Here is a 15,907-nt window from a genome sequence, read left to right on the forward strand (position 1 = left end):
CGAACGATGACATAACTGATTATGTTACTACATAACCTGCAGACAATAACAGTGTATTGCTGTCTTTTTTTAATTTGAATTTTTTTATCCCCTTTTCTCCCAATTTGGAATGCCCAATTCCCACTACTTTGTAGGTCTTCTTGGTGGCGCGGTTACTCACCTCAATCCGGGTGGCGGAGGACAAGTCTCAGTTGCCTCCGCTTTTGAGACAGTCAATCCACGCATCTTATCACGTGGCTCATTGTGCATGACACTGCGGAGACTCACAGCATGTGGAGGCTCATGCTACTCTCCACGAGCCACGCACAACTTACCACGTGCCCCACTGAGAAAGAGAACCACTAATCGTGACCACGAGGAGATTACCCCATGTGACTCTACCCTCCAGAGCAACCGGGCCAATTTGGTTGCTTATGAGACTTGGCTGGAGTCACTCAGAACGCCCTGGTTTCTAACCCGCGACTCCAGGGGTGGTAGTCTGCGTCAATACTCGCTGAGCTACCCAGGCCCCCATTGCTGTCTTTATTTTTGAGTCAGCATGGGAATCATGAAGGATTTAATGATTCTGGTTCCAATTCCAATTCCACTTAAAGGAATGTGACCTACCTGCTGGCGATGTCAGTTGGAGGATGGAGACATGGCCCATGCTCTGTGATTGTGTTGTAGGATTCAAGAATTCTGGTTAAGAGTCCAGAATTTTATCTGTGAGGTTTTAGATTAGGGGTTGGCAAAGATATTGTTTTTCCCAGAAAATCACTCGCATTTGCAACCAAATTTTGCGCTATTCGACTAAAGTGAATATATTTTGCAACTGGCTGGTAAATGTTTACATTTCACTCACCAGTAATTGTGTAGTTTAGTCGTGAAGTGTTCAGCAGCAAGCTCCTTTTACTGCATGTTGGGAGTAAAAGTTGTTCTGTGTAATGTGTCTCCGAAGACGAGATCTACGTGACCCATTTGTCATTGAATACAGTCTCTTTTAATACCCTTTCTGTTCTTTACAGTCAGTTGTTGATCAAAAACAACTACAAAAAAACTTTTAATTCTAATCCTGCATCGCACAGATGCATTCGAGTCCTCTCTCGTTAACATGCGCTCATTTAAAGGCGCTGTTTACAGAAATGTCATTTTTTATTAAAGAGACAGTACCGGTTTTAGCACGTGTTCAACAAATCAATATACAAATACTCGTAAATAGTACAAACTGAAATGTAACAATATGTAACAAAATAATATATTAAATAAAATATCTTATTTATTGATTGAATACATTTATTTGTTCATTTTTAAAAAGTCAAAATGTGACCAAAATGATGAAAAAGTATTAAATATAATTAGTAAAATTAATATTTTCCTAATGTACCCAGTTAAAAGGTTCCCTGTATAATTAACAGTATTATCTGGGAGATCATTTCTTTTATACAGTGTGTAAGCGAAAGGGACATTATAATTGAAATAAACCCATATGAATGGATATTGAATCGAAATCTGAATCGAAAGCTAGTGAATCGGAATCGAGTCGTGAAATCTGTATCGATACCCAGCCCTATTTTAGATACTCAGATATTTCATTCTGCCCTAGACTATGTATTCTGAGTGATGGGGCGGTTATTAAAGTAGGCGACAAATATACAAAAAGCTAAGTCCAAACTACTGTAATGATTGGCAGACAGATAATTCTTAGAGGATGGAAGTCAAAAGGCACTACCTCATTTCAAGAGTGGTTCACCGAATTGGGCAGGGTGGCGGCATTTGGAAAGATGTCACATAAGCATGCATGGGAAGAAATGGGACAAATACATGACCTTTCTGGAAGGCTCTCAGTGAGGACCATGTGGATTGTGTTTATATGTTGGTACTCAGGCTTGGACCACCGGAACGTTTGTTGGGGGTTGGGGACTGGGAGTGGGACAGGGAATTAATGGGGGTTAAAGGGGGATAATGGTTGACTCTGTGCATGTGTGTTTTGCTTTGTTCCGGATTGTGTTTTTTTAATCTGAAAAAATTAAAAAGGCAAAAATTGCAGTTACAGTAAGGCACTTGTAACGGCCAGTCCATAAATGTTACAATACACTTTGTTTCATAAGTATAGCCACAATATATAAACATTATACTATATTATATTATATTCAATACTACAACTTCATTGCCACGAGGATGCAAAGGTGGTAAATCCTTTAAGCAATTTTATCACACTAAATTCATGTTAACACTCATATTGTTTTCATTTGTGGCTATACAATATATGGCCTCATTCACTTCCAATTAAAGTACTTTGTAAGCAGTGTCAGAAATTAATCTTTACATTAAGGGCCAACAATTGCCAACTGGATTAGATTTTCAGGGGCATTTTTACGTTTCTGATGACACTTTTTCTGAAAAGTATAACAATATACCTCATTATTTTATTAAGATACTACAATACAGATCTCAATCTGCTTATTACATTGAGAATAAATTAAATCCTACCCATGAAATTAGGCCTAAATCAACATCAAATCCTAATTTATGTGATAATGTGTATAACTAGGCTCAATTTAGGTGGCATTTTTGCCCCAAGCCCCGATACAAGTTTATTTATGGCTCCATTTACGATTCTTTTAGTAATTTTACAACAACTAAAAAAAATAACTCGCTACCCTCAGAAGCCTGTTGTTATTAAAATGACTGAGGGAGTTTGTGTACAATTCTTTTTTTGGATTTTTCCCCTTTTTCTCCCAATTTGGAATGCCCAATTCCCAATGTGCTTTTAAGGTGGCGTAGTGATTCACCTCAGTCCGGGTGATGGAGGATGAATCCCAGCTGCCTCCGCGTCTTAGACCATCAACCCACACATCTTATCACATGGCTTGTTGAGCACGTTGCCACGGAGACATAGCATGTGGAGGCTTCACACCACCCACCGCAGCAACCACGCTCAACTCACCACGCGCCCCACCGAGAACAAACCACATTATAGCGACCACCAGGTGTTTACCCCATGTAACTCTACCTTCCCTAGCAACCGGGCCAATTTGGTTGCTTAGGAGACCTGGCTGGAGTCACTCAGCATGCCCTGGGATTCGAGCTACCAAGCTAGCGAACTCTAGGGGTGGTAGCCAGCGTATTTTACCACTGAGCTACCCAGGCCCCCGTATACAATTCACATTTATTGTAACTAGCAACTTTGCTGTGCTTTTGTTTTGCTTTTTTGTGTGCAAGAGAAACATTACAAAGACATTTAATATGTTATGCACACTGTCCTATTACCGGCTGCACTTCGAAAGGTCAAAGGCAAATGGGGTCAAATCACAACCTAATTATACTGTATACAGTAAAGACACTGCTATAGGACGGCATATGAAAAAAGACTAATTTCAGCATTATAGATGCTGTTAGAGAGTTTGGCAGATTTCATTGTGAAACTAAATTGCAACCACCCACACTAGTCAACCACCATGCATACACTCTTGAAACTAGAACGCTCTACCCAGTGTGTACTTAACCACAACACAGATAGCTGAACAACATAAGTTCCTCTTGTCGAGGTCTTAACCTTTCAAATACTTCAGCTTCTAGGTCCTCTAAAAAACCTTCACATACAGGGCAAACATAAAAGCTGCCAAACAGCATATAGAGCCACATACCAGGTTCATTTCTAAGACTGTAAATTCCCCTGTGAAGTGTAGCAATTTGTACAATGAAAGGAAAGTGTACACTCAAAAAATTAATTGTTTACTGCTTGTTCTATTTAGGCAAGTAAATTAGTTAATGCAGCACCAATATTGAACATTTTGTCACAATTTCATTGCATGCAATCAATTTAAATGGGTAAAAATAGAAGTTTACTTAAATCCATGTGTGTTGGGACAACATGAATCATTTTAATTGGTCATGATCATAAATCTGTTGCATGCATTTTCTTTGCATCTGGTAAGTATAACAAAATTAATTTCTACAAGAAGACTAAAGCAAATATGTTCAAAAAAAATAAAAAAATAAAATTAAAAAATTAAAAAAAAATATTTAATATGTAACGTTCTTTTTATGAGTGTGCTATATTGATACATTAATACTTCATCTAAATTAATAAATTATTAATTTGTCAATAAATAAATAAATAAAATGAAATGTGTCAATAAATAAATGATGAAATGTATATATTTATATATAAATGATGATAAATACATCAAAGTCCCCAAAAATATATTTTACATGTTGCTTATTTATTGACACATCTCATGATTTATTTATTTATTAAACACATTTCAAGATTAATTTCAGTGTCCAAAAATGCAAATAAGGGGCGGGTTTTGGTTGAGTGGTGCTTCTCTGATTGGACTTCTTTGCCTATGTCAAAATATCTTCCAATAAATAAATCATAAAACGTGTCAATAAATAATTAAAATGTAAAATAAATACAATTTATTGACATATATGTCTATTTATTTATTGGCACATTTTATGATTTATTTATTTATTTATTTATCGAAAAATATACTGACATATTCATATATTTTAATGAACCATTTATTTGTTAATATGGCATACCGAGTCCTCCATAGTAAACAATGCATACTATAAAAACAAAACGGTCACAACATTTACCTCCAGAGAAGTCTACGCTCATTTCCTGAGATGCTTCTAGGGCCAACTGCAATGTATCTTCTGTTCTCTTCGCACCTGTAAAGAAATACAGACAGATCTAAGTTCAAAGGTCACAAGGTCAGAAATCAGACTCTGAGATCGCACTTTCCGAAGGAAAAAGGAAAAGCTGAGCCTGTGTGTGTGCGTTTCTATAGCATTAACAGTACTCAGGGTGCATGTATACGTGAAGCTACATACAGGTTAATGGATAGAGGGGCCGCTGGAATGTAGCACAGAAATTCTAGTGCATATTGAGAAATACCACAAATGCAATCGAAACAAGTGCGCAAATGTTTGAGAGGAAAGAGGAGGGGGCTCTGACGTGATGGATTTCCCAAACACAAGACCATGAGCGCACTGTACGCTCCATTCCAGACAGAATCTCTCTAGCACGGTCAATTATTCAGCAGGTAATGTGTGAAAGTGTTTGTATTTAAAATTTAAGCTGTATAATGCTTCAAAATCCCTCTTCAAAAACCAGACAGACAAAGATGAATAACGCCAGGTCAGGGAACAATTCAGGAAAAGTTTTTTTCCAAGCTCATAGTGTTACAAATCAGGTTTAAGGAGACTAGTTTTGCAATTCTTTCCTACTGTCGTGACTCACAAGTATGAGAGCTTTTAAGATGTTTTGACCCTCCTATTGAGTTCGGGTCATTTTTGACCCAGAAGAGGTAAATAATAATTTTAAAATACCACAGTTTTGAGTATGGAAACCAAACTTTGTGACTTTGTCAAGACTATCAAAACACACAAAAGTTTGATTAAAATATCTGAAAAAGAAAAGTATTATAAGTGATATAACCATTTAAAATAAACTGTTAGATTGATTGTGTTCATGGGTCAATTTTGACCCAGCATCAACTGTGAATTTACACATGACACGTGTATTATCTATTTCTATTTGATTTTTTCTTATAAACGCTTCACTTACATTTAGCCTCTTTCTCATACTCTCTCACACACCTTTTTGACTCCCAATTGGGACTGCATCTTATTTACAAACATGCACACACAAATGCACATACAGTGACACACACACACACACACACACACACATTCCTGTACAAAACAGATTATTTTTTATTTAAAAAACAGATTTAATAATTACTTTTATATTTGTCAGTTAACAACAAAAATATAAAAAAAATTACATGTATGAACAATAAATAAGTTAATAATGACTTACAATGTGGTTTTAGATGAAAACCATCAGGTTATGAATGATTTATAAGCTTAAATTCCACCGGGTCAAAATTGACCAGCGAACGCAAAAGTTGTCTGCAGATCTTCTGAAGGCAATAGGAGGGTTAATAGCATCTCTAATTTAAGCTTAAGTATAGCAAAAACGACAGAGTTGGTAAGTTTAAAGTGATTAATTTCTATGAAACTTCAAACTTCCCGTTCCGGGAGACCTGGGTAGCTCAGCGAGTATTGACGCTGACTACCACCCCTGGAGTCGCGAGTCTGAATCCAGGGTGTGCTGAGTGACTCCAGCCAGGTCTCCAACCAAATTGGCCACCAATAGTCACCATTCACTTTCACTTTTATCAGTTCAATGAAAGTAAATGGTGACTGAGGTGGTCATTCTGCCTACCATCTCTTTTTGTATTTCACTGAAGAAAAAAGGTAATATACATGTATTGAATATTGTCAAAAAGAGATGTGCTCTTCACTTTTGAATTAAGAATACTGGTCACACTGTCAGGCCTGTTAAATAGGTTCAGATGGTAACCAGAATGGAAATAAAGTAGGAATATATTTTGTGGGAGTCAGAACACAGCATGTGAAAGTGAGGGACACTAAAAGAATCAACTGATGAACAGCTGCTCTTGCCTGGATCATTAAATGTCAAATCTCTGGGGTGTGTGCGAGTGTGTTTGCTTATAAAGGGGGGTTTGCAGTGTCAAATGTGCCTCCTCCCAGCTACACCCCGAGGGGTCCCCGCACGCCCCACATCAAGACAAAGACCCATCTCATTTACACCTTATTCTGTCCAATTAAAGCATAACACCACACAAAACGACTCACTCCATGCACGACTGACGCCAGTCTCAGATATTAACAACGGAATTGTAAATTAAGGTTAACAAAACAATATATTAAATAAGAAACAATGGCTCAGCTGGTGTGATATAGATAACCCATCTGTGTTCATTCAGCAGGGAGGTGCGTTCATACCTACCCAAAAGTGTACAGAATCATTGAGTTACAGTTTAGTCAATTCTACCCACACAAAAATCCTATATAGTGAAAAACCAACATATAAATAAGGTGGATTCATTGGCTGATATCTGGCCATTTTGAGATTCAGCATCAGCCGATATGTCTTTTGCAAATTATGTCTTTGCTCTGAAATGGCTAAAAAGTGTTTTGTGTGTGTGTGTGTGTTTGTTTAATCAGAGTTACCATCATTTCATCCAAAAAGCCATTGTGGCCAAGTAGATTAAACATTTTAAAAGACATTAAATATAAATCTATTTAAAGGAGAATCTATCTTACGGGAGAATGAAATCCAATCATTTTCGTTGATATGCACTTTATATTTATATTTCACATACAATGATATATAGAAGCTTAATAAAAAGCATTATTTACCTTCAAATGTTTTTACTAATAAATATTGATCAGGGGATCCAGGAAGGGTTCAGTGATGTCCTTCAGGTGGGCCAACACCAGTCTCTCTAATGACTTCATGACCACAGACGTCAGAGCGACAATCTGTAGTCATTAAGTCCTGTGATTTTGGCTTTCTTTGGGACGGGGATGATTGTGGAGCATTTGAAGAAGCAGGGAACTTCACACTACTCCAGTGATCTGTTGAAGATCTGTGTTAAGATGGTGGCCAGCTGGTCAGCACAGGATTTTAGACAAGTGGGTGAAACACCATCTGGGCCCTGTGCTTTTCTTGTCTTCTGTCTCCGGAAGACCCGGCACACATCCTCTTCACAGATCTTAAGTGCAGATTGAGTAGCAGGAGAGGGGAGGGGGGGGGTGCAGGAGGTGTAAATGTTTGTATGCTTTGAAGGCCGGAGTGGGTGTGGGGTGTGTGACTCATTCACGATGATACTGAGAATCATTCACGACATGTATCAGATGACAGAGCAGAGGACTAATCTACTGTGAACCACGCTGCACATGTAAACTATATATAATTAAAAATCACTGCATTTGATGAAATACCCCTTCATAAATCAAAATTTTTTAATTACTTAATAAACACATGCATAACTACAGAGGACGTGCTAATGATCTGGCAGTAGCGCCTTAATTGTGATTATTAAATAATGTGGAATGAACTCCGTTACCTTTAATTTAACAGTCCTTACTTCATTAGTTTCACTCTAATGAAATTAGACACAAAAAACAACAGAAGCCACACCAAAACAGAACAGAAATACCGACAGCAACCCCCATGCCAGCTAAAGACATCTTGAATCGTTGCTGTTGGCAATGATTCATTTAACATGCATTAATATTTTCCCCTCACAAAATTTACCATGGTCCCAAAATACCATAGTTACAGCAGTTGCTGTTACTACTGTAAAATCATAATAAATTCAAGCTGAAGTGTGTTCATTAACGTAAAACCTGCCTCATGAGCCTGTATCCAGTTGTGTTGAACAGTGACTATACAGACTACATTGACATACAGGAGTGTCAAGCATGTTTGCTTAGCAAGCCTGTCCTGTTTGACATACCTGATAGCATTCCAAAGTTCGAGGAATTGAATCAAACATTCAGCACAATAGATAAAGCAAACATACACTGTCTGAAGCTATACTAGAGTTTTTACACAATACTGGGCATTGGGTGTGTAGACATGTAGGTAAGGTGAGATGTTTGGGAGATACTACTGTAGATCACTTCCACTACCACTAGCCAGTGGCGGTCCAGATTAAGCTGCTTTATCAGTTTAACAATGTTAAAATTCTCAGCCGTGTCCTGAGGCAGTCAACAATTAGGTTGCCCTTGACTTAAAAAGTAGGTTAGTGCAGGTCTAGTTCTAAACTACAACATGGACATATTCTTCTGAATGCAGAAATTAGGGCTGGGACAGTTCAAAATGTGTTTCAATGACTCAATTCAAAACTCTGATTTAAACGATTTGTTTACGTCATTATTCAAGTGTTCACAGAAGTCTACGTGTGCCATTTTTTATACTGAAACATTTAATATATATACAGTACAAGATGTTTTTGACTATGAATTGGTGCATATTTAACATTGGAGCATAAATACAGTTGAAGACAGAAGTTTACATACACTTTGGTTGAAGTCATTAAAACTCATTTTTTAACCACTCCACAGATTTCATATTAGCAAACTATAGTTCTGGCAAGTCATTTAGGACATCTACTTTGTGCATGACACAACATCCAACAATTGTTTACAGACAGATTTTTTCACATTTAATTGACTAGATCACAATTCCAGTGGGTCAGAAGTTTATATACACTAAGTTAACTGTGCCTTTAAACAGCTTGGGAAATTCCAGAAAATGATGTCAAACTTTAGACAATTAGCTTCTGATAGGAGGTGTACTGAATTGGAGGTGTACCTGTGGATGTATTTTAAGGCCTACCTTCAAACTCAGTGCCTCTTTGCTTGACATCATGGGAAAATCAAAAGAAATCAGCCAAGATCTCAAGAAAACATTGTGGACCTCCACAAGTCTGGTTCATCCTTGGGAGCAATTTCCAAATGCCTGAAGGTACCATGTTCATCTGTACAAACAACTGTATGCAAGTATAAACACCATGGGACCACGCAGACGCATTCTGTCTCTTAGAGATGAACGTAGTTTGGTGCGAAAAGTGCAAATCAATCCCAGAACAACAGCAAAGGACCTTGTGAAGATGCTGGAGGAAACAGGTAGACAAGTATCTATATCCACAGTAAAACAAGTCTTATATTGGCATAACCTGAAAGGCTGCTCAGCAAAGAAGCCACTGCTCCAAAACCGCCATAAAAAAGCCAGAATACAGTTTGCAAGCGCACATGGGGACAAAGATTTTACTTTTTGGATAAATGTCCTCTGGTCTGATGAAACAAAAATTGAACTGTTTGGCCATAATGACCATCGTTATGTTTGGAGGAAAAAGGGCGAGGCTAATGGGTCTTACAAATGGACAATGACCCCAAGCATACCTCCAAAGTTGTGGCAAAATGGCTTAAGGACAACAAAGTCAAGGTATTGGAGTGGCCATCACAAAGCCCTGACCTCATCCAAAATTCCAGCAACTTATTGTGAGAAGCTTGTGGAAAGATACCCAAAACATTTGACCCAAGTTAAACAATTTAAAAGGCAATTCTACCAGATACTAACAAAGTGTATGTAAACTTCTGACCCACTGGGAATGTGATGAAAGAAATAAAAGCTGAAATAAATCATTCTCTCTACTATTATTCTGACATTTCACATTCTTAAAATAAAGTAGTGATCCCAACTGACCTAAGACAGGGAATGTTTTCTACGATTAAATGTCAGGAATTGTGAAAAACTGAGTTTAAATGTATTTGGCTAAGGTGTATGTAAACTTCTGACTTCAACTGTATCATATACAGATTTGAAGTTTTTGCTTTTTGTTTTAAGAAATGTTATCACATAAAACTGACTTTGTGTTACTTTTCAGATGCCTTTTACATTCAGATTTGACTGTTTTAGCCTTGTCCCAGACCAAGACTTTCAATATTAAATAAGGATGTTAAAGGGGTCCTGGGTAGCTCAGCAAGTATTGATGCTGACTATCACCCCTGGAGTCATGAGTTCGAATTCAGGGCATGCTGAGTGACTCCAGCCAGGTCTCCTAAGCAACCAAATTGGCCTGGTTGCTAGGGAGGGTAGAGTCACATGGGGTAACCTCCTCGTGGTCGCGATTAGTGGTTCTCGCTCTCAATGGGGCGCGTGGTAAGTTGGGCGTGGATCGCAGAGAGTAGCATGAGCCTCCACATGCTGTGAGTCTCCGCAGTGTCATGCACAGCAAGCCACATGATAAGATGCGCGGACTGACGGTCTCAGACGCGGAGGCAACTGAGACTTGTCCTCCGCCACCCGGATTGAGGTGAATATCCGTGCCATCACGAGGACCTACTAAGTAGTGGGAATTGGGCATTCCAAATTGGGAGAAAAGGAGATAAAAAAATATAATAGGGATGTTAATGATTAATCGAAAATCGATTAATCAATTAATTGTCATTAATAATTTGATCGATTAAGCTTATCGATCGTCGATTGATTAATTTCAGGACAAATGAGTTCAGTAATCATGCAATCAGATGTTGACATGGCTGTCTATACAGTCACCCACCGCTAGAAGGCACTTGGCGCTGCATGTCTCCAAGCAATGTTGGAGCATTTAATGTTTTCTACACACACCATGATGGTGTTAAAGTTAAGCATGATAAACACTGCTGACCTCCTTTTTTCATCCAGGAAAGCAGGAAGGCACATTCAGCTGATTTCTCACCATTACCTTAGAAACGGTATGTTAAGGACTGTATTTACGCAGCGTGTGGATTTGACTTTTTTTTTTTTCACAGCTCCGAAATATCCCATGATCCACAACGTGAAGTTTAGTTTTAATGAACTCAAATATGTCTACAAGATATTTTTAGCATCAGCCTAATTCATTAACAGTAAATAAACTCACAAATTCGAACTACATATGAACTAAATGTATTAAAATACGCTGAACTAAGAATATTTTATGCCAATACTTTGGCATTTCTTAAGTGTAATTTAAATTCTATTTAATAAGTATGCTACATGCATATATTGTTTTGAGTCTTCCACGTGACTTTTGCGATATTATTGTTAATGATTAATCGATTATTGGGGGGACTGCTGTGCATTGAACAAGCACTGCACGGATGCCTTTAAAGGTTGCGCACTGTCACCATGTCAACAACCGCATCTCCCGCTGAAAGCATTTAAACGTGCTCCTCACGCTGGGCCACACGGGAGTTGTAGACCCCTGGGCTTCAGCCCGTATAAGCCTGTGCGTTAATGCGGCCCTGTTCCAGCACAGAATTCTATTAAACACAATACAGAATTTGAGATGTGCTGGAAATGAAGTTTCAGCTAGTAGAGAACTGAAATAAGCTTCTTTGGCCCAGTACTGCTGGGTTATAAAGTATCCAGCACTTGGTCGGCTCTGTTACAGTCTTTAATATTTCACAACCATCAGAACACACACACACACACACACACACACACACACACACAGCTCGTGTCCCTAACATGAATAAGAGAAATGCAGTGTTACCCTGTTCCTGTAAACCACCAGTTTTCTCATGATCACAAACACTAAACTCATATTAACACACATATTGTTTATGTCTTGTGGCTATACTTTTGAAACTGTATTTTAACGTTTACAGATTGACCCCATTCACTTCCTCACTTTATCCCAAATTGTTGCTTTTTTTTTTTTATTTTTATTTTTTTAAGAAAAGGCACAAACCAAAATAATTTATGGTAAATGAACAATACCACAAATGCTGTGGACTGAGCACAACTTGTATTGAACCCAGAATGTTTCTTTAAGTCTGTAATGGTTTACCTTTTCACAATAACGCTGTTCCACCAGAGAGGTTAATGTATGGTTTAAAGTTAATTGTGCAAGTGCCAAAACACACAAACACTCACCACACACACACACACACTCACTGTGTATTAAAGATCAAATGACAGTCGGCAGGGATTCTTCAGGGGTTCCGGGTGTGTATCACAAACTCTTTAGACATGCATGAGTCTGTGTAACATGTACAGTCCACGCCTGCCAGTGGCTGACAGGCAGACAGAGTCTGAGATTACAGCGCCAGCTGATCGCCTCATCAAGTCTGGACGCAGGTGAGTTATGTAACAATGCCTTTGTTAACCAGTAGTGAGAGAGTCTATCCAAAAGAGTCTGTCTGCTCAATATGGACTGGAGTCATGCAAAATCTTGTTCAGTGACAAACAAGGTAACCCTGAGATTTACACTACTAGTCACGCTTTATTATTAACCTACTATTTTTACACATTTTAGAATAATAGCAAAGTCATCAAAACTATGCAATAGCAAATAGAAGTTTGGGAATTATTTAAGTGTGATATTAGTTTTGTAGACAAACATAAATTGCATGTATACATTTAAGCATTTACAGAAAATCAAAATGTAAGATCATGATATTTACATTTATGCATTTGGCAGACGCTTTTATCCAAAGCGACTCACAGTGCACTTATTACAGGGACAATACCCCCGGAGCAACCTGGAGTTAAGTGCCTTGCTCAAGGACACAATGGTGGTGGCTGTGGGGATCGAACCAGCAACCTTCTGCTTACCAGTTATGTGCTTTAGCCCACTATGCCACCACCACTCCATGATATCATGAATTCAGTCAAGTGTGTCCAAACTATAACTTTGTACATCTAAGGGATTGAAAAGGGATTGTCTAAACAGCACATTTTACAAGGAGTCCAAAGTGCTGAAAATTCTGGATATCACCACAATAATACATTAAAAAGATAAAAAGGAATTACAGATACTGCAGAAATGTATGACCTGAAATCAACTACTTAAAAACAGAGGCATGGATGTCATCCATTCATCTTAGTGAAAGAGATTTTGAAAGGCAAAGAAAACAAGGGGGAGACCTGCAGCGAACAGAGAGAGTGATGACATGAATACTAATACTGAGAGAGAGAGAGAGATCCTGTCGTGATCCTAATAAGAACATCAATGTTTGTCCTGATTAGGTGGATTATTCGGCCAATATTTGACCAATTCGGGATCATCGGCATTGTCCGATAACCATGGCCACTTGGCAAATTAACAGAAGTGTGAGCACCTCATGATGTTGGTTCCAGATTTATTGACAGCTTTGTCAATGCTGGGCAGTGCTAGTGGTTGACCGACATGAGCTTTTCAATATCCCACTGCTGATACCAATTCAATTGCAGGTTGCCAGTAAAATGCAGATATAGAGGAGACTGGGGTTAGTTGTCACACTTTTTACTCCAATGAATATTTCTGTACAGCTATTAGACACATACCTTTAAAATTTTGGCTACAATTTTGGCTTTATTGCCTAGGAAAAGGGATGCGGTTCGCTGAACACACGTTGACCTTTTGTGACAACTTGCCCCCACAGCGGGGCATGCCGTCAAACTACATGGGTCAAGTTGTCACAATGGAACATTCCAGGTTCAATACAAGTTAAGATGTAATTAATAAATTACATAGGCTAAATGTGTCTTTTACAACACATTTGACAACCTGACCCAACAAAAAAAAAAAAAAAAAAAGTGACAACATGCCTTGGACATGACTTTCATGAAAAATGTATGCATGCCAATGTGATTTGATTATGTTCAACTTTTACCCAAGGGCTATAACTAGATAGGGAAGAGCAGATCAGGAATGAAGAGGAAAAAGAGGATAGCGTGTGTGCTGTGTGATTTTTATGCCTCCACTCGTGTGTGTTAATGTGCTCCCCATGAGACACTGCAGGCGCTAGTAATTATAGTAACACAAATCTGAGGACACACACACACATACATGAATGTATGATACACTAGAAAAATAACTTTTAGCCTTCAGAAGTGCAATCATAAGTGTGTTTGCTTAGTACACTCCTCTTTGGCTTTGAATGCATACAATAAACAAGGTGGAAATACATTCCAAGCACATTCTAGGAATGACCTGTTCTGGATTTTACAAACACACTAGACTAGAATAGACTACTCCCTGGAAACACCCAAACTCAACTATAAACTAAAAAGCATGTAATTTCACCAAACAGAATTGGAAAAATGACTGTTTTCAAACACGTTTAAACATCACCTCCATCTACCATTGACAGGCCAAACAGGAAGTGCCATCCAAAACTCTCGCCATCAGTTGAGCCAATGTTGTTTTGTCCGACCCAGTCAGGCCCATTAAACAAACAGATTGCAATTCTGTTAGCTGCTGCTAGTGGCACAGAAATTACAAACATCGCCTATAACCTCCTGTGACCAGAGCATGACTGCTGTGTGCATTTTTAATTTCACTTTTTGATTTGTAACTAGTAGTACCTAATGAACATGCAAATATAAATATAAATATATATATTCCATTAGGCCTGTTTGTTGGGGCTGTTTGAAACAAACGTGTATTTGCATCCGTCAGTGCTGTTTTTCAGTGTAATTATGTTCTAGTTGGACCTCTTTGACACTTGACAGTTTCAGTTAAAAAATAACTTAAACATTTCTCGATACACCTGCATTCTGCTTGTTGCGTTTTGCGTTGTTTTAGCTCAAGGACGCGTTTGGCGCCAAGACGGAATGAACGAATGTATGATTCCCATAAAAGAGTGACATCTCCCGTGGAAAGCCAACGAGCCATGTTACCCGCTGCTGGCAAATGTGGCAAATAATATTTGTGCATTTGCGCAACAAGCACTGCGTCTGAAACGGCGCAGAATGAAGTGCCACCCCCAAGAGATCACTGCTCAAGCCTGAAAAGGTGGACATGCTCGTTCTTGACCATAAATGTGCATGACTACTGTACATATTTATTGTTTGGCATGTTTGTTTTGTACATGGCCTATGTTTGCTGTGTGGCGTGTTGGTTGAGGTTTGTTGAACAAAACACAGTTTAATCTGAATGCATTTGATTTTTTCAGGTTTCATACCAGATGTAGTTTTGTTGACGTTTCTCCCAAAGAAAAACTTCACATATTGTTCCGTCACATGACTCAAAAGTTTAACCCTTTACTGACAGCCCAGAGTGCCCTGAACTGAAATCAGTCGATTTAAATGAAATGAAATTATGCATCGTGTATAGCGAAGACAAGACACAATGCAGGAGGATGCAGGGTTGCACAAGGTTAATAGAAAGTGTATAGATTGCAACAGTAGGGTTCCAGAAGTAAAATCACATTTATTTCTTCCATAGGGGAATTGATTATTATCGATAACTTACAAACATTTAAATACAGACCTACCGAGAGCTCCAAGGTTGTTAATCGATGATATAAGCTTCTACTGAAGCTTTCAGTCTATGCTATTTCAACTTATTATGTTGAATGGCAGAACTTCTGGTGAAGAACTACACTACCTATGATCCTGAGAGAGAAAATTCACCAATCAGAGAATCACAGCCAATAAAACGCAGCAAAAGAACTCGCAGTGACCGCCCACTCCCATGATGCACTGTGAATGATGCAAACCGAGTCAGTCCCTACACTATCGAACTACTTGTATAAGAATCTGAACTTTTTGCAATACAGTTTCCAATTAGTTTTAATT

General features: G+C 38.4%; 1 protein-coding gene across 2 annotated transcripts in view; it reads right to left on the bottom strand.

Annotated features, from left to right (window-relative positions):
* The window catches only part of si:ch211-45c16.2 (mitogen-activated protein kinase kinase kinase 13), a 110,233-nt gene that overhangs the window by 83,119 nt on the left and 11,207 nt on the right, over window positions 1-15,907 (bottom strand). For both annotated transcript variants that reach the window (XR_007898488.1, XM_051710608.1), the window contains exon 2: window positions 4,588-4,662. The gene's annotated coding sequence lies outside the window, so the exon portion shown is untranslated. The remainder of the gene's footprint in view (window positions 1-4,587; window positions 4,663-15,907) is intronic.

This window comes from Myxocyprinus asiaticus, chromosome 11, assembly GCF_019703515.2.
Source record: "Myxocyprinus asiaticus isolate MX2 ecotype Aquarium Trade chromosome 11, UBuf_Myxa_2, whole genome shotgun sequence".
Lineage (NCBI taxonomy): Eukaryota > Metazoa > Chordata > Actinopteri > Cypriniformes > Catostomidae > Myxocyprinus > Myxocyprinus asiaticus.